We start from the raw sequence: 17,926 nt of genomic DNA, 5'->3' as shown, positions 1-17,926 counted from the left end.
CAGTATTGATCGATCAGTGTTCCCGTGAATCAGTATTGATCGATCAGTGTTCCCGTGAGTCAGTATTGATCGATCAGTGTTCCCGTGAGTCAGTATTGATCGATCGATGAGTGTTCCCGTGAGTTAGTATTGATCGATCGATCAGTGTTCCTGTGAGTTAGTATCGATCGATTGATCAGTGCTCCCGTGAGTCAGTATTGATCAATCAGTGTTCCTGTGAGTCAGTATTGATCGATTGATCAGTGTTCCCGTGAGTCAGTAATGTTCGATCGATCAGTGTTCCCGTGAATCAGTATTGATCGATCAGTGTTCCCGTGAGTCAGTATTGATCGATCAGTGTTCCCGTGAGTCAGTATTGATCGATCGATGAGTGTTCCCGTGAGTCAGTATCGATCGATCAGTGTTCCTGTGAGTCAGTATTGATCGATCGATCAGTGTTCCTGTGAGTTAGTATCGATCGATTGATCAGTGCTCCCGTGAGTCAATATTGATCAATCAGTGTTCCTGTGAGTCAGTATTGATCGATTGATCAGTGTTCCCGTGAGTCAGTATTGATCAATCAGTGTTCCTGTGAGTCAGTATTGATCGATTGATCAGTGTTCCCGTGAGTCAGTATTGATCAATCAGTGTTCCCGTGAGTCAGTAATGTTCGATCAGTGTTTCCGTGAGTCAGTATTGATCGATCAGTGTTCCCGTGAGTCAGTATTGATCGATCAGTGTTCCTGTGAGTCAGTATTGATCGATCAGTGTTTCCGCGAGTCAGTATTGATCGATCGATCAGTGTTTCCGTGAGTCAGTATTGATCGATCAGTGTTTCCTGAGTCAGTATTGGTCGATCAGTGTTCCCCTGAGTCAGTATTGATCGATCGGTCAGTGTTCCCGTGAGTCAGTATTGATCGATCGGTCAGTGTTCCCGTGAGTCAGTATTGATCGATCGGTCAGTGTTCCCGTGAGTCAGTATTGATCGATCAGTGTTCCCGTGAGTCAGTAATGTTCGATCAGTGTTTCCGTGAGTCAGTATTGATCGATCAGTGTTCCCGTGAGTCAGTATTGATTGATCAGTGTTCCCGTGAGTCAGTATTGATTGATCAGTGTTTCCGTGAGTCAGTATTGATCGATCGATCAGTGTTCCCGTGAGTCAGTATTGATCGATCGATCAGTGTTTCCGTGAGTCAGTATTGATCGATCGATCAGTGTTCCCGTGAGTCAGTATTGATCGATCGATCAGTGTTCCCGTGAGTCAGTATTGATCGATCGATCAGTGTTCCCGTGAGTCAGTATTGATCGATCGATCAGTGTTCCCGTGAGTCAGTATTGATCGATCGAACAGTGTTACCGCGAATCAGTATTGATCGATCGATCAGTGTTTCCGTGAGTCAGTATTGATCGGTCAATGTTCCCGTGAGTCAGTATTGATTGATCAGTGTTTCCGTGAGTCAGTATTGATCGATCAGTGTTCCCGTGAGTCAGTATTGATCGATCAGTGTTCCCGTGAGTCAGTATTGACCGATCGATCAGTGTTCCCGTGAGTCAGTATTGATCGATCAGTGTTCCCGTGAGTTAGTATTGATCGATCGATCAGTGTTCCCGTAAGTCAGTATTGATCGATCAGTGTTCCCGTGAGTCAGTATTGATCGATCGATCAGTGTTCCCGTAAGTCAGTATTGATCGATCAGTGTTCCCGTGAGTTAGTATTGATCGATCAGTGTTCCCGTGAGTCAGTATTGATCGATTGATCAGTGTTCCCGTGAGTGAGTATTGATCGATCAGTGTTCCCGTGAGTCAGTATTGATCGATCGGTCAGTGTTCCCGTGAGTCAGTATTGATCGATCGATCAGTGTTTCCGTGAATCAGTATTGATCGATCAGTGTTTCCGTGAGTCAGTATCGATCGATCGATCAGTGTTCCCGTGAGTCAGTATTGCTCGATCAGTGTTTCCGTGAGTCAGTATTGATCGATCGATCAGTGTTCCCGTGAGTCAGTATTGATCGATCAGTGTTCCCGTGAGTCAGTTTTGATCGATCGATCAGTGTTCCCGTGAGTCAGTATTGATCGATCGATCAGTGTTCCCGTGAGTTAGTATTGATTGATCAGTGTTCCCGTGAGTCAGTATTGATCGATCGATCAGTGTTTCCGTGAGTCAGTATTGATCGGTCAGTGTTCCCGTGAGTTAGTATTGATCGATCAGTGTTCCCGTGAGTCAGTATTGATCAATCAGTGTTCCCGTGAGTTAGTATTGATCGATCGATCAGTGTTTCCGTGAGTCAGTATTGATCGATCAGTGTTCCCGTGAGTCAGTATTGACCGATCGATCAGTGTTCCTGTGAGTCAGTATTGATTGATCAGTGTTCCCGTGAGTTAGTATTGATCGATCAGTGTTCCCGTGAGTCAGTATTGATCAATCAGTGTTCCCATGAGTTAGTATTGATCGATCGATCAGTGTTCCCGTAAGTCAGTATTGATCGATCAGTGTTCCCGTAAGTCAGTATTGATCGATCAGTGTTCCCGTGAGTCAGTATTGATCGATCAGTGTTCCCGTGAGTCAGTATTGATCAATCAGTGTTCCCGTGAGTCAGTATTGATCGATCGATCAGTGTTCCCGTAAGTCAGTATTGATCGATCAGTGTTCCCGTGAGTTAGTATTGATCGATCAGTGTTCCCGTGAGTCAGTATTGATCGATCGATCAGTGTTCCCGTGAGTGAGTATTGATCGATCAGTGTTCCCGTGAGACAGTATTGATCGATCGATCAGTGTTCCCGTGAGTCAGTATTGATCGATCAGTGTTCCCGTGAGTCAGTATTGATCGATCAGTGTTCCCGTGAGTCAGTATTGATCGATCAATCAGTGTTCCCGTGAGTCAGTATTGATCGATCAGTATTCCCGTGAGTCAGTATTGATCAATCAGTGTTCCCGTGAGTCAGTAATGTTCGATCGATCAGTGTTCCCGTGAGTCAGTATTGATCGATCAGTGTTCCCGTGAGTCAGTATTGATCGATCGGTCAGTGTTCCCGTGAGTCAGTATTGATCGATCGATCAGTGTTTCCGTGAATCAGTATTGATCGATCAGTGTTTCCGTGAGTCAGTATTGATCGATCGATCAGTGTTCCCGTGAGTCAGTATTGCTCGATCAGTGTTTCCGTGAGTCAGTATTGATCGATCGATCAGTGTTCCCGTGAGTCAGTATTGATCGATCAGTGTTCCCGTGAGTCAGTTTTGATCGATCGATCAGTGTTCCTATGAGTTATTATTGATCGATCAGTGTTCCCGTGAGTCAGTATTGATCGATTGATCAGTGTTCCTGTGAGTGAGTATTGATCGATCAGTGTTCCTGTCAGTATTGATCCATCGATCAGTGTTCCCGTCAGTATTGATCCATCGATCAGTGTTCCCGTGAGTCAGTATTGATCGATCGATCAGTGTTCCCGTGAGTGAGTATTGATCGATCAGTGTTCCCGTCAGTATTGATCCATCGATCAGTGTTCCCGTGAGTCAGTATTGATCGATCGATCAGTGTTCCCGTGAGTCAGTATTGATCGATCAGTGTTTCCGTGAGTCAGAATTGTTCAATCGATGAGTGTTCCCGTGAGTCAGTATTGATCGATCAATGTTCCCGTGTGTCAGTATTGATCGATCAATGTTCCCGTGAGTCAGTATTGACCGATCGATCAGTGTTCCTGTGAGTCAGTATTGATTGATCAGTGTTCCCGTGAGTTAGTATTGATCGATCAGTGTTCCCGTGAGTCAGTATTGATCAATCAGTGTTCCCATGAGTTAGTATTGATCGATCGATCAGTGTTCCCGTAAGTCAGTATTGATCGATCAGTGTTCCCGTAAGTCAGTATTGATCGATCAGTGTTCCCGTGAGTCAGTATTGATCAATCAGTGTTCCCGTGAGTTAGTATTGATCGATCGATCAGTGTTTCCGTGAGTCAGTATTGATCGATCAGTGTTCCCGTGAGTCAGTATTGACCGATCGATCAGTGTTCCTGTGAGTCAGTATTGATTGATCAGTGTTCCCGTGAGTTAGTATTGATCGATCAGTGTTCCCGTGAGTCAGTATTGATCAATCAGTGTTCCCATGAGTTAGTATTGATCGATCGATCAGTGTTCCCGTAAGTCAGTATTGATCGATCAGTGTTCCCGTAAGTCAGTATTGATCGATCAGTGTTCCCGTGAGTCAGTATTGATCGATCAGTGTTCCCGTGAGTCAGTATTGATCAATCAGTGTTCCCGTGAGTCAGTATTGATCGATCGATCAGTGTTCCCGTAAGTCAGTATTGATCGATCAGTGTTCCCGTGAGTTAGTATTGATCGATCAGTGTTCCCGTGAGTCAGTATTGATCGATCGATCAGTGTTCCCGTGAGTGAGTATTGATCGATCAGTGTTCCCGTGAGACAGTATTGATCGATCGATCAGTGTTCCCGTGAGTCAGTATTGATCGATCAGTGTTCCCGTGAGTCAGTATTGATCGATCAGTGTTCCCGTGAGTCAGTATTGATCGATCAATCAGTGTTCCCGTGAGTCAGTATTGATCGATCAGTATTCCCGTGAGTCAGTATTGATCAATCAGTGTTCCCGTGAGTCAGTAATGTTCGATCGATCAGTGTTCCCGTGAGTCAGTATTGATCGATCAGTGTTCCCGTGAGTCAGTATTGATCGATCGGTCAGTGTTCCCGTGAGTCAGTATTGATCGATCGATCAGTGTTTCCGTGAATCAGTATTGATCGATCAGTGTTTCCGTGAGTCAGTATTGATCGATCGATCAGTGTTCCCGTGAGTCAGTATTGCTCGATCAGTGTTTCCGTGAGTCAGTATTGATCGATCGATCAGTGTTCCCGTGAGTCAGTATTGATCGATCAGTGTTCCCGTGAGTCAGTTTTGATCGATCGATCAGTGTTCCTATGAGTTATTATTGATCGATCAGTGTTCCCGTGAGTCAGTATTGATCGATTGATCAGTGTTCCTGTGAGTGAGTATTGATCGATCAGTGTTCCTGTCAGTATTGATCCATCGATCAGTGTTCCCGTCAGTATTGATCCATCGATCAGTGTTCCCGTGAGTCAGTATTGATCGATCGATCAGTGTTCCCGTGAGTGAGTATTGATCGATCAGTGTTCCCGTCAGTATTGATCCATCGATCAGTGTTCCCGTGAGTCAGTATTGATCGATCGATCAGTGTTCCCGTGAGTCAGTATTGATCGATCAGTGTTTCCGTGAGTCAGAATTGTTCAATCGATGAGTGTTCCCGTGAGTCAGTATTGATCGATCAATGTTCCCGTGTGTCAGTATTGATCGATCAATGTTCCCGTGAGTCAGTATTGATCGATCAATGTTCCCGTGAGTCAGTATTGATCGATCGATCAGTGTTCCAGTGACTCAGTATTGATCGATCGATCAGTGTTCCAGTGAGTCAGTATTGATAGATCAGTGTTCCCGTGAGTCAGTATTGATCGATCGATCAGTGTTCCAGTGAGTCAGTATTGATCGATCAATGTTCCCGTGAGTCAGTATTGATCGATCGATCAGTGTTCCAGTGAGTCAGTATTGATCGATCGATCAATGTTCCTGTGAGTCAGTATTGATCGATCAATGTTCCCGTGAGTCAGTATTGATCGATCAATGTTCCCGTGAGTCAGTATTGATCGATCGATCAGTGTTCCAGTGAGTCAGTATTGATTGATCGATCAATGTTCCCGTGAGTCAGTATTGATCGATCAATGTTCCCGTGAGTCAGTATTGATCGATCGATCAGTGTTCCAGTGAGTCAGTATTGATCGATCAGTGTTCCCGTGTGTCAGTATTGATCGATCGATCAGTGTTCCCGTGAGTCAGTATTGATCGATCGATGAGTGTTCCTGTGAGTCAGTATTGATCGATCAGTGTTCCCGTGAGTCAGTAATGTTCGATCGATCAGTGTTCCCGTGAGTCAGTATTGATCGATCAGTGTTCCCGTGAGTCAGTATTGATCTATCAGTGTTCCCGTGAGTCAGTATTTATCGATCAGTGTTCCCGTGAGTCAGTATTGATCGATCGATGAGTGTTCCCGTGAATCAGTATTGATCGATCAGTGTTCCTGTGAGTCAGTATTGATCGATCGATCAGTGTTCCTGTGAGTTAGTATCGATCGATTGATCAGTGCTCCCGTGAGTCAGTATTGATCAATCAGTGTTCCAGTGAGTCAGTATTGATCGATCGATCAGTGTTCCCGTGAGTCAGTATTGATCAATCAGTGTTCCTGTGAGTCAGTATTGATCGATCGGTCAGTGTTCCCGTGAGTCAGTATTGATCGATCGGTCAGTGTTCCCGTGAGTCAGTATTGATCGATCGGTCAGTGTTCCCGTGAGTCAGTATTGATCGATCGGTCAGTGTTTCCGTGAGTGAGTATTGATCGATCAGTGTTCCCGTGAGTCAGTATTGATCGATCAGTGTTCCCGTGAGTCAGTATTGATCGATCGATCAGTGTTCCCGTGAGTCAGTATTGATCGATCGATCAGTGTTCCCGTGAGTCAGTATTGATCGATCGATCAGTGTTCCCGTGAGTCAGTATTGATCGATCGATCAGTGTTCCCGTGAGTCAGTATTGATCGATCGATCAGTGTTCCCGTGAGTCAGTATTGATCGATCGATCAGTGTTTCCGTGAGTCAGTATTGATCGATCAGTGTTCCCGTGAGTCAGTATTGATCGATCGAACAGTGTTACCGCGAATCAGTATTGATCGATCGATCAGTGTTTCCGTGAGTCAGTATTGATCGGTCAATGTTCCCGTGAGTCAGTATTGATTGATCAGTGTTTCCGTGAGTCAGTATTGATCGATCAGTGTTCCCGTGAGTCAGTATTGATCGATCAGTGTTCCCGTGAGTCAGTATTGACCGATCGATCAGTGTTCCCGTGAGTCAGTATTGATCGATCAGTGTTCCCGTGAGTTAGTATTGATCGATCGATCAGTGTTCCCGTAAGTCAGTATTGATCGATCAGTGTTCCCGTGAGTCAGTATTGATCGATCGATCAGTGTTCCCGTAAGTCAGTATTGATCGATCAGTGTTCCCGTGAGTTAGTATTGATCGATCAATGTTCCCGTGAGTCAGTATTGATCGATCGATCAGTGTTCCCGTGAGTGAGTACTGATCGATCAGTGTTCCCGTGAGTCAGTACTGATCGATCGATCAGTGTTCCCGTGAGTTAGTATTGATCGATCAGTGTTCCCGTGAGTCAGTATTGATCAATCAGTGTTCCCGTGAGTCAGTATTGATCGATCGATCAGTGTTCCCGTGAGTCAGTATTGATCGATCGATCAGTGTTCCCGTGAGTCAGTATTGATCGATCAGTGTTCCCGTGAGTCAGTATTGATCAATCAGTGTTCCCGAGAGTCAGTAATGTTCGATCGATGTTCCCGTGAGTCAGTATTGATCGATCAGTGTTCCCGTGAGTCAGTATTGATCGATCGATCAGTGTTCCCGTGAGTCAGTATTGATCGATCAGTGTTCCCGTGAGTCAGTATTGATCGATCAGTGTTCCCGTGAGTCAGTATTGATCGATCGATCAGTGTTCCCGTGAGTCAGTATTGATCGATCAGTGTTCCCGTGAGTTAGTATTGATTGATCGATCAGTGTTCCCGTGAGTATTGATCGATCAGTGTTCCCGTGAGTATTGATCCATCGATCAGTGTTCCCGTCAGTATTGATCCATCGATCAGTGTTCCCGTCAGTATTGATCCATCGATCAGTGTTCCCGTCAGTATTGATCGATCAGTGTTCCCGTCAGTATTGATCCATCGATCAGTGTTCACGTCAGTATTGATCCATCGATCAGTGTTCCCGTCAGTATTGATCGATCAGTGTTCCCGTCAGTATTGATTGATCGATCAGTGTTCCCGTGAGTCAGTATTGATCGATGAGTGTTCCCGTGAGTCAGTATTGATCGATGAGTGTTCCCGTGAGTCAGTATTGATCGATCGATGAGTGTTCCTGTGAGTCAGTATTGATCGATCGATGAGTGTTCCTGTGAGTCAGTATTGATCGATCAGTGTTCCCGTGAGTTAGTATTGATTGATCGATCAGTGTTCCCGTGAGTATTGATCGATCAGTGTTCCCGTCAGTATTGATCAATCGATCAGTGTTCCCGTCAGTATTGATCCATCGATCAGTGTTCCCGTCAGTATTGATCCATCGATCAGTGTTCCCGTCAGTATTGATCGATCAGTGTTCCCGTCAGTATTGATCCATCGATCAGTGTTCCCGTGAGTCAGTACTGATCGATCGATCAGTGTTCCCGTGAGTCAGTATTGATCGATCAGTGTTTCCGTGAGTCAGTATTGATTGATCGATCAGTGTTCCCGTGAGTCAGTATTGATCGATGAGTGTTCCAGTGAGTCAGTATTGATCGATGAGTGTTCCCGTGAGTCAGTATTGATCGATCGATGAGTGTTCCCGTGAGTCAGTATTGATCGATCGATGAGTGTTCCTGTGAGTCAGTATTGATCGATTGATCAGTGTTTCCGTGAGTGAGTATTGATCGATCAGTGTTCCCGTGAGTCAGTAATGTTCGATCGATCAGTGTTCCCGTGAGTCAGTATTGATCGATCAGTGTTCCCGTGAGTCAGTATTGATCGATCAGTGTTCCCGTGAGTCAGTATTTATCGATCAGTGTTCCCGTGAGTCAGTATTGATCGATCGATGAGTGTTCCCGTGAATCAGTATTGATCGATCAGTGTTCCTGTGAGTCAGTATCGATCGATTGATCAGTGCTCCCGTGAGTCAGTATTGATCAATCAGTGTTCCAGTGAGTCAGTATTGATCGATCGATCAGTGTTCCCGTGAGTCAGTATTGATCAGTGTTCCTGTGAGTCAGTAATGTTCGATCGATCAGTGCTCCCGTGAGTCAGTATTGATCGATCAGTGTTCCCGTGAGTCAGTATTGATCGATCAGTGTTCCCGTGAATCAGTATTGATCGATCAGTGTTCCCGTGAGTCAGTATTGATCGATCAGTGTTCCCGTGAGTCAGTATTGATCGATCGATGAGTGTTCCCGTGAGTTAGTATTGATCGATCGATCAGTGTTCCTGTGAGTTAGTATCGATCGATTGATCAGTGCTCCCGTGAGTCAGTATTGATCAATCAGTGTTCCTGTGAGTCAGTATTGATCGATTGATCAGTGTTCCCGTGAGTCAGTAATGTTCGATCGATCAGTGTTCCCGTGAATCAGTATTGATCGATCAGTGTTCCCGTGAGTCAGTATTGATCGATCAGTGTTCCCGTGAGTCAGTATTGATCGATCGATGAGTGTTCCCGTGAGTCAGTATCGATCGATCAGTGTTCCTGTGAGTCAGTATTGATCGATCGATCAGTGTTCCTGTGAGTTAGTATCGATCGATTGATCAGTGCTCCCGTGAGTCAGTATTGATCAATCAGTGTTCCTGTGAGTCAGTATTGATCGATTGATCAGTGTTCCCGTGAGTCAGTATTGATCAATCAGTGTTCCTGTGAGTCAGTATTGATCGATTGATCAGTGTTCCCGTGAGTCAGTATTGATCAATCAGTGTTCCCGTGAGTCAGTAATGTTCGATCAGTGTTTCCGTGAGTCAGTATTGATCGATCAGTGTTCCCGTGAGTCAGTATTGATCGATCAGTGTTCCTGTGAGTCAGTATTGATCGATCAGTGTTTCCGCGAGTCAGTATTGATCGATCGATCAGTGTTTCCGTGAGTCAGTATTGATCGATCAGTGTTTCCTGAGTCAGTATTGGTCGATCAGTGTTCCCCTGAGTCAGTATTGATCGATCGGTCAGTGTTCCCGTGAGTCAGTATTGATCGATCGGTCAGTGTTCCCGTGAGTCAGTATTGATCGATCGGTCAGTGTTCCCGTGAGTCAGTATTGATCGATCAGTGTTCCCGTGAGTCAGTAATGTTCGATCAGTGTTTCCGTGAGTCAGTATTGATCGATCAGTGTTCCCGTGAGTCAGTATTGATTGATCAGTGTTCCCGTGAGTCAGTATTGATTGATCAGTGTTTCCGTGAGTCAGTATTGATCGATCGATCAGTGTTCCCGTGAGTCAGTATTGATCGATCGATCAGTGTTCCCGTGAGTCAGTATTGATCGATCGATCAGTGTTCCCGTGAGTCAGTATTGATCGATCGAACAGTGTTACCGCGAATCAGTATTGATCGATCGATCAGTGTTTCCGTGAGTCAGTATTGATCGGTCAATGTTCCCGTGAGTCAGTATTGATTGATCAGTGTTTCCGTGAGTCAGTATTGATCGATCAGTGTTCCCGTGAGTCAGTATTGATCGATCAGTGTTCCCGTGAGTCAGTATTGACCGATCGATCAGTGTTCCCGTGAGTCAGTATTGATCGATCAGTGTTCCCGTGAGTTAGTATTGATCGATCGATCAGTGTTCCCGTAAGTCAGTATTGATCGATCAGTGTTCCCGTGAGTCAGTATTGATCGATCGATCAGTGTTCCCGTAAGTCAGTATTGATCGATCAGTGTTCCCGTGAGTTAGTATTGATCGATCAGTGTTCCCGTGAGTCAGTATTGATCGATTGATCAGTGTTCCCGTGAGTGAGTATTGATCGATCAGTGTTCCCGTGAGTCAGTATTGATCGATCGGTCAGTGTTCCCGTGAGTCAGTATTGATCGATCGATCAGTGTTTCCGTGAATCAGTATTGATCGATCAGTGTTTCCGTGAGTCAGTATCGATCGATCGATCAGTGTTCCCGTGAGTCAGTATTGCTCGATCAGTGTTTCCGTGAGTCAGTATTGATCGATCGATCAGTGTTCCCGTGAGTCAGTATTGATCGATCAGTGTTCCCGTGAGTCAGTTTTGATCGATCGATCAGTGTTCCCGTGAGTCAGTATTGATCGATCGATCAGTGTTCCCGTGAGTTAGTATTGATTGATCAGTGTTCCCGTGAGTCAGTATTGATCGATCGATCAGTGTTTCCGTGAGTCAGTATTGATCGGTCAGTGTTCCCGTGAGTTAGTATTGATCGATCAGTGTTCCCGTGAGTCAGTATTGATCAATCAGTGTTCCCGTGAGTTAGTATTGATCGATCGATCAGTGTTTCCGTGAGTCAGTATTGATCGATCAGTGTTCCCGTGAGTCAGTATTGACCGATCGATCAGTGTTCCTGTGAGTCAGTATTGATTGATCAGTGTTCCCGTGAGTTAGTATTGATCGATCAGTGTTCCCGTGAGTCAGTATTGATCAATCAGTGTTCCCATGAGTTAGTATTGATCGATCGATCAGTGTTCCCGTAAGTCAGTATTGATCGATCAGTGTTCCCGTAAGTCAGTATTGATCGATCAGTGTTCCCGTGAGTCAGTATTGATCGATCAGTGTTCCCGTGAGTCAGTATTGATCAATCAGTGTTCCCGTGAGTCAGTATTGATCGATCGATCAGTGTTCCCGTAAGTCAGTATTGATCGATCAGTGTTCCCGTGAGTTAGTATTGATCGATCAGTGTTCCCGTGAGTCAGTATTGATCGATCGATCAGTGTTCCCGTGAGTGAGTATTGATCGATCAGTGTTCCCGTGAGACAGTATTGATCGATCGATCAGTGTTCCCGTGAGTCAGTATTGATCGATCAGTGTTCCCGTGAGTCAGTATTGATCGATCAGTGTTCCCGTGAGTCAGTATTGATCGAACAATCAGTGTTCCCGTGAGTCAGTATTGATCGATCAGTATTCCCGTGAGTCAGTATTGATCAATCAGTGTTCCCGTGAGTCAGTAATGTTCGATCGATCAGTGTTCCCGTGAGTCAGTATTGATCGATCAGTGTTCCCGTGAGTCAGTATTGATCGATCGGTCAGTGTTCCCGTGAGTCAGTATTGATCGATCGATCAGTGTTTCCGTGAATCAGTATTGATCGATCAGTGTTTCCGTGAGTCAGTATTGATCGATCGATCAGTGTTCCCGTGAGTCAGTATTGCTCGATCAGTGTTTCCGTGAGTCAGTATTGATCGATCGATCAGTGTTCCCGTGAGTCAGTATTGATCGATCAGTGTTCCCGTGAGTCAGTTTTGATCGATCGATCAGTGTTCCTATGAGTTATTATTGATCGATCAGTGTTCCCGTGAGTCAGTATTGATCGATTGATCAGTGTTCCTGTGAGTGAGTATTGATCGATCAGTGTTCCTGTCAGTATTGATCCATCGATCAGTGTTCCCGTCAGTATTGATCCATCGATCAGTGTTCCCGTGAGTCAGTATTGATCGATCGATCAGTGTTCCCGTGAGTGAGTATTGATCGATCAGTGTTCCCGTCAGTATTGATCCATCGATCAGTGTTCCCGTGAGTCAGTATTGATCGATCGATCAGTGTTCCCGTGAGTCAGTATTGATCGATCAGTGTTTCCGTGAGTCAGAATTGTTCAATCGATGAGTGTTCCCGTGAGTCAGTATTGATCGATCAATGTTCCCGTGTGTCAGTATTGATCGATCAATGTTCCCGTGAGTCAGTATTGATCGATCAATGTTCCCGTGAGTCAGTATTGATCGATCGATCAGTGTTCCAGTGACTCAGTATTGATCGATCGATCAGTGTTCCAGTGAGTCAGTATTGATAGATCAGTGTTCCCGTGAGTCAGTATTGATCGATCGATCAGTGTTCCAGTGAGTCAGTATTGATCGATCAATGTTCCCGTGAGTCAGTATTGATCGATCGATCAGTGTTCCAGTGAGTCAGTATTGATCGATCGATCAATGTTCCTGTGAGTCAGTATTGATCGATCAATGTTCCCGTGAGTCAGTATTGATCGATCAATGTTCCCGTGAGTCAGTATTGATCGATCGATCAGTGTTCCAGTGAGTCAGTATTGATTGATCGATCAATGTTCCCGTGAGTCAGTATTGATCGATCAATGTTCCCGTGAGTCAGTATTGATCGATCGATCAGTGTTCCAGTGAGTCAGTATTGATCGATCAGTGTTCCCGTGTGTCAGTATTGATCGATCGATCAGTGTTCCCGTGAGTCAGTATTGATCGATCGATGAGTGTTCCTGTGAGTCAGTATTGATCGATCAGTGTTCCCGTGAGTCAGTAATGTTCGATCGATCAGTGTTCCCGTGAGTCAGTATTGATCGATCAGTGTTCCCGTGAGTCAGTATTGATCTATCAGTGTTCCCGTGAGTCAGTATTTATCGATCAGTGTTCCCGTGAGTCAGTATTGATCGATCGATGAGTGTTCCCGTGAATCAGTATTGATCGATCAGTGTTCCTGTGAGTCAGTATTGATCGATCGATCAGTGTTCCTGTGAGTTAGTATCGATCGATTGATCAGTGCTCCCGTGAGTCAGTATTGATCAATCAGTGTTCCAGTGAGTCAGTATTGATCGATCGATCAGTGTTCCCGTGAGTCAGTATTGATCAATCAGTGTTCCTGTGAGTCAGTATTGATCGATCGGTCAGTGTTCCCGTGAGTCAGTATTGATCGATCGGTCAGTGTTCCCGTGAGTCAGTATTGATCGATCGGTCAGTGTTCCCGTGAGTCAGTATTGATCGATCAGTGTTCCCGTGAGTCAGTAATGTTCGATCAGTGTTTCCGTGAGTCAGTATTGATCGATCAGTGTTCCCGTGAGTCAGTATTGATTGATCAGTGTTCCCGTGAGTCAGTATTGATTGATCAGTGTTTCCGTGAGTCAGTATTGATCGATCGATCAGTGTTCCCGTGAGTCAGTATTGATCGATCGATCAGTGTTCCCGTGAGTCAGTATTGATCGATCGATCAGTGTTCCCGTGAGTCAGTATTGATCGATCGATCAGTGTTCCCGTGAGTCAGTATTGATCGATCGATCAGTGTTCCCGTGAGTCAGTATTGATCGATCGAACAGTGTTACCGCGAATCAGTATTGATCGATCGATCAGTGTTTCCGTGAGTCAGTATTGATCGGTCAATGTTCCCGTGAGTCAGTATTGATTGATCAGTGTTTCCGTGAGTCAGTATTGATCGATCAGTGTTCCCGTGAGTCAGTATTGATCGATCAGTGTTCCCGTGAGTCAGTATTGACCGATCGATCAGTGTTCCCGTGAGTCAGTATTGATCGATCAGTGTTCCCGTGAGTTAGTATTGATCGATCGATCAGTGTTCCCGTAAGTCAGTATTGATCGATCAGTGTTCCCGTGAGTCAGTATTGATCGATCGATCAGTGTTCCCGTAAGTCAGTATTGATCGATCAGTGTTCCCGTGAGTTAGTATTGATCGATCAGTGTTCCCGTGAGTCAGTATTGATCGATTGATCAGTGTTCCCGTGAGTGAGTATTGATCGATCAGTGTTCCCGTGAGTCAGTATTGATCGATCGGTCAGTGTTCCCGTGAGTCAGTATTGATCGATCGATCAGTGTTTCCGTGAATCAGTATTGATCGATCAGTGTTTCCGTGAGTCAGTATCGATCGATCGATCAGTGTTCCCGTGAGTCAGTATTGCTCGATCAGTGTTTCCGTGAGTCAGTATTGATCGATCGATCAGTGTTCCCGTGAGTCAGTATTGATCGATCAGTGTTCCCGTGAGTCAGTTTTGATCGATCGATCAGTGTTCCCGTGAGTCAGTATTGATCGATCGGTCAGTGTTCCCGTGAGTCAGTATTGATCGATCAGTGTTCCCGTGAGTCAGTAATGTGCGATCAGTGTTTCCGTGAGTCAGTATTGATCGATCAGTGTTCCCGTGAGTCAGTATTGATTGATCAGTGTTCCCGTGAGTCAGTATTGATTGATCAGTGTTTCCGTGAGTCAGTATTGATCGATCGATCAGTGTTCCCGTGAGTCAGTATTGATCGATCGATCAGTGTTCCCGTGAGTCAGTATTGATCGATCGATCAGTGTTCCCGTGAGTCAGTATTGATCGATCGATCAGTGTTCCCGTGAGTCAGTATTGATCGATCGAACAGTGTTACCGCGAATCAGTATTGATCGATCGATCAGTGTTTCCGTGAGTCAGTATTGATCGGTCAATGTTCCCGTGAGTCAGTATTGATTGATCAGTGTTTCCGTGAGTCAGTATTGATCGATCAGTGTTCCCGTGAGTCAGTATTGATCGATCAGTGTTCCCGTGAGTCAGTATTGACCGATCGATCAGTGTTCCCGTGAGTCAGTATTGATCGATCAGTGTTCCCGTGAGTTAGTATTGATCGATCGATCAGTGTTCCCGTAAGTCAGTATTGATCGATCAGTGTTCCCGTGAGTCAGTATTGATCGATCGATCAGTGTTCCCGTAAGTCAGTATTGATCGATCAGTGTTCCCGTGAGTTAGTATTGATCGATCAGTGTTCCCGTGAGTCAGTATTGATCGATTGATCAGTGTTCCCGTGAGTGAGTATTGATCGATCAGTGTTCCCGTGAGTCAGTATTGATCGATCGGTCAGTGTTCCCGTGAGTCAGTATTGATCGATCGATCAGTGTTTCCGTGAATCAGTATTGATCGATCAGTGTTTCCGTGAGTCAGTATCGATCGATCGATCAGTGTTCCCGTGAGTCAGTATTGCTCGATCAGTGTTTCCGTGAGTCAGTATTGATCGATCGATCAGTGTTCCCGTGAGTCAGTATTGATCGATCAGTGTTCCCGTGAGTCAGTTTTGATCGATCGATCAGTGTTCCCGTGAGTCAGTATTGATCGATCGATCAGTGTTCCCGTGAGTTAGTATTGATTGATCAGTGTTCCCGTGAGTCAGTATTGATCGATCGATCAGTGTTTCCGTGAGTCAGTATTGATCGGTCAGTGTTCCCGTGAGTTAGTATTGATCGATCAGTGTTCCCGTGAGTCAGTATTGATCAATCAGTGTTCCCGTGAGTTAGTATTGATCGATCGATCAGTGTTTCCGTGAGTCAGTATTGATCGATCAGTGTTCCCGTGAGTCAGTATTGACCGATCGATCAGTGTTCCTGTGAGTCAGTATTGATTGATCAGTGTTCCCGTGAGTTAGTATTGATCGATCAGTGTTCCCGTGAGTCAGTATTGATCAATCAGTGTTCCCGTGAGTTAGTATTGATCGATCGATCAGTGTTCCCGTAAGTCAGTATTGATCGATCAGTGTTCCCGTAAGTCAGTATTGATCGATCAGTGTTCCCGTGAGTCAGTATTGATCGATCAGTGTTCCCGTGAGTCAGTATTGATCAATCAGTGTTCCCGTGAGTCAGTATTGATCGATCGATCAGTGTTCCCGTAAGTCAGTATTGATCGATCAGTGTTCCCGTGAGTTAGTATTGATCGATCAGTGTTCCCGTGAGTCAGTATTGATCGATCGATCAGTGTTCCCGTGAGTGAGTATTGATCGATCAGTGTTCCCGTGAGACAGTATTGATCGATCGATCAGTGTTCCCGTGAGTCAGTATTGATCGATCAGTGTTCCCGTGAGTCAGTATTGATCGATCAATGTTCCCGTGAGTCAGTATTGATCGATCGATCAGTGTTCCCGTGAGTCAGTATTGATCGATCAGTGTTCCCGTGTGTCAGTATTGATCGATCGATCAGTGTTCCCGTGAGTCAGTATTGATCGATCAGTGTTCCCGTGAGTCAGTATTGATCGATCAATCAGTGTTCCCGTGAGTCAGTATTGATCGATCAGTATTCCCGTGAGTCAGTATTGATCAATCAGTGTTCCCGTGAGTCAGTAATGTTCGATCGATCAGTGTTCCCGTGAGTCAGTATTGATCGATCAGTGTTCCCGTGAGTCAGTATTGATCGATCGGTCAGTGTTCCCGTGAGTCAGTATTGATCGATCGATCAGTGTTTCCGTGAATCAGTATTGATCGATCAGTGTTTCCGTGAGTCAGTATTGATCGATCGATCAGTGTTCCCGTGAGTCAGTATTGCTCGATCAGTGTTTCCGTGAGTCAGTATTGATCGATCGATCAGTGTTCCCGTGAGTCAGTATTGATCGATCAGTGTTCCCGTGAGTCAGTTTTGATCGATCGATCAGTGTTCCTATGAGTTATTATTGATCGATCAGTGTTCCCGTGAGTCAGTATTGATCGATTGATCAGTGTTCCTGTGAGTGAGTATTGATCGATCAGTGTTCCTGTCAGTATTGATCCATCGATCAGTGTTCCCGTCAGTATTGATCCATCGATCAGTGTTCCCGTGAGTCAGTATTGATCGATCGATCAGTGTTCCCGTGAGTGAGTATTGATCGATCAGTGTTCCCGTCAGTATTGATCCATCGATCAGTGTTCCCGTGAGTCAGTATTGATCGATCGATCAGTGTTCCCGTGAGTCAGTATTGATCGATCAGTGTTTCCGTGAGTCAGAATTGTTCAATCGATGAGTGTTCCCGTGAGTCAGTATTGATCGATCAATGTTCCCGTGTGTCAGTATTGATCGATCAATGTTCCCGTGAGTCAGTATTGATCGATCAATGTTCCCGTGAGTCAGTATTGATCGATCGATCAGTGTTCCAGTGACTCAGTATTGATCGATCGATCAGTGTTCCAGTGAGTCAGTATTGATCGATCAGTGTTCCCGTGAGTCAGTATTGATCGATCGATCAGTGTTCCAGTGAGTCAGTATTGATCGATCAATGTTCCCGTGAGTCAGTATTGATCGATCGATCAGTGTTCCAGTGAGTCAGTATTGATCGATCGATCAATGTTCCTGTGAGTCAGTATTGATCGATCAATGTTCCCGTGAGTCAGTATTGATCGATCAATGTTCCCGTGAGTCAGTATTGATCGATCGATCAGTGTTCCAGTGAGTCAGTATTGATTGATCGATCAATGTTCCCGTGAGTCAGTATTGATCGATCAATGTTCCCGTGAGTCAGTATTGATCGATCGATCAGTGTTCCAGTGAGTCAGTATTGATCGATCAGTGTTCCCGTGTGTCAGTATTGATCGATCGATCAGTGTTCCCGTGAGTCAGTATTGATCGATCGATGAGTGTTCCTGTGAGTCAGTATTGATCGATCAGTGTTCCCGTGAGTCAGTAATGTTCGAT

The 17,926-nt window shown here is 45.1% G+C and overlaps 1 protein-coding gene across 1 annotated transcript in view; it reads right to left on the bottom strand.

Annotated features, from left to right (window-relative positions):
* Window positions 1-17,926, bottom strand: part of ncor1 (nuclear receptor corepressor 1) — a 258,729-nt gene that overhangs the window by 11,224 nt on the left and 229,579 nt on the right. The gene's annotated exons all lie outside the window — the stretch shown is intronic.

The sequence above is a fragment of the Pristiophorus japonicus genome, chromosome 16 (genome assembly GCF_044704955.1).
Source record: "Pristiophorus japonicus isolate sPriJap1 chromosome 16, sPriJap1.hap1, whole genome shotgun sequence".
Lineage (NCBI taxonomy): Eukaryota > Metazoa > Chordata > Chondrichthyes > Pristiophoridae > Pristiophorus > Pristiophorus japonicus.
The sequence above is the reverse complement of the archived record's forward strand: the minus strand, read 5'-3'. Positions and strand labels throughout refer to the sequence as shown.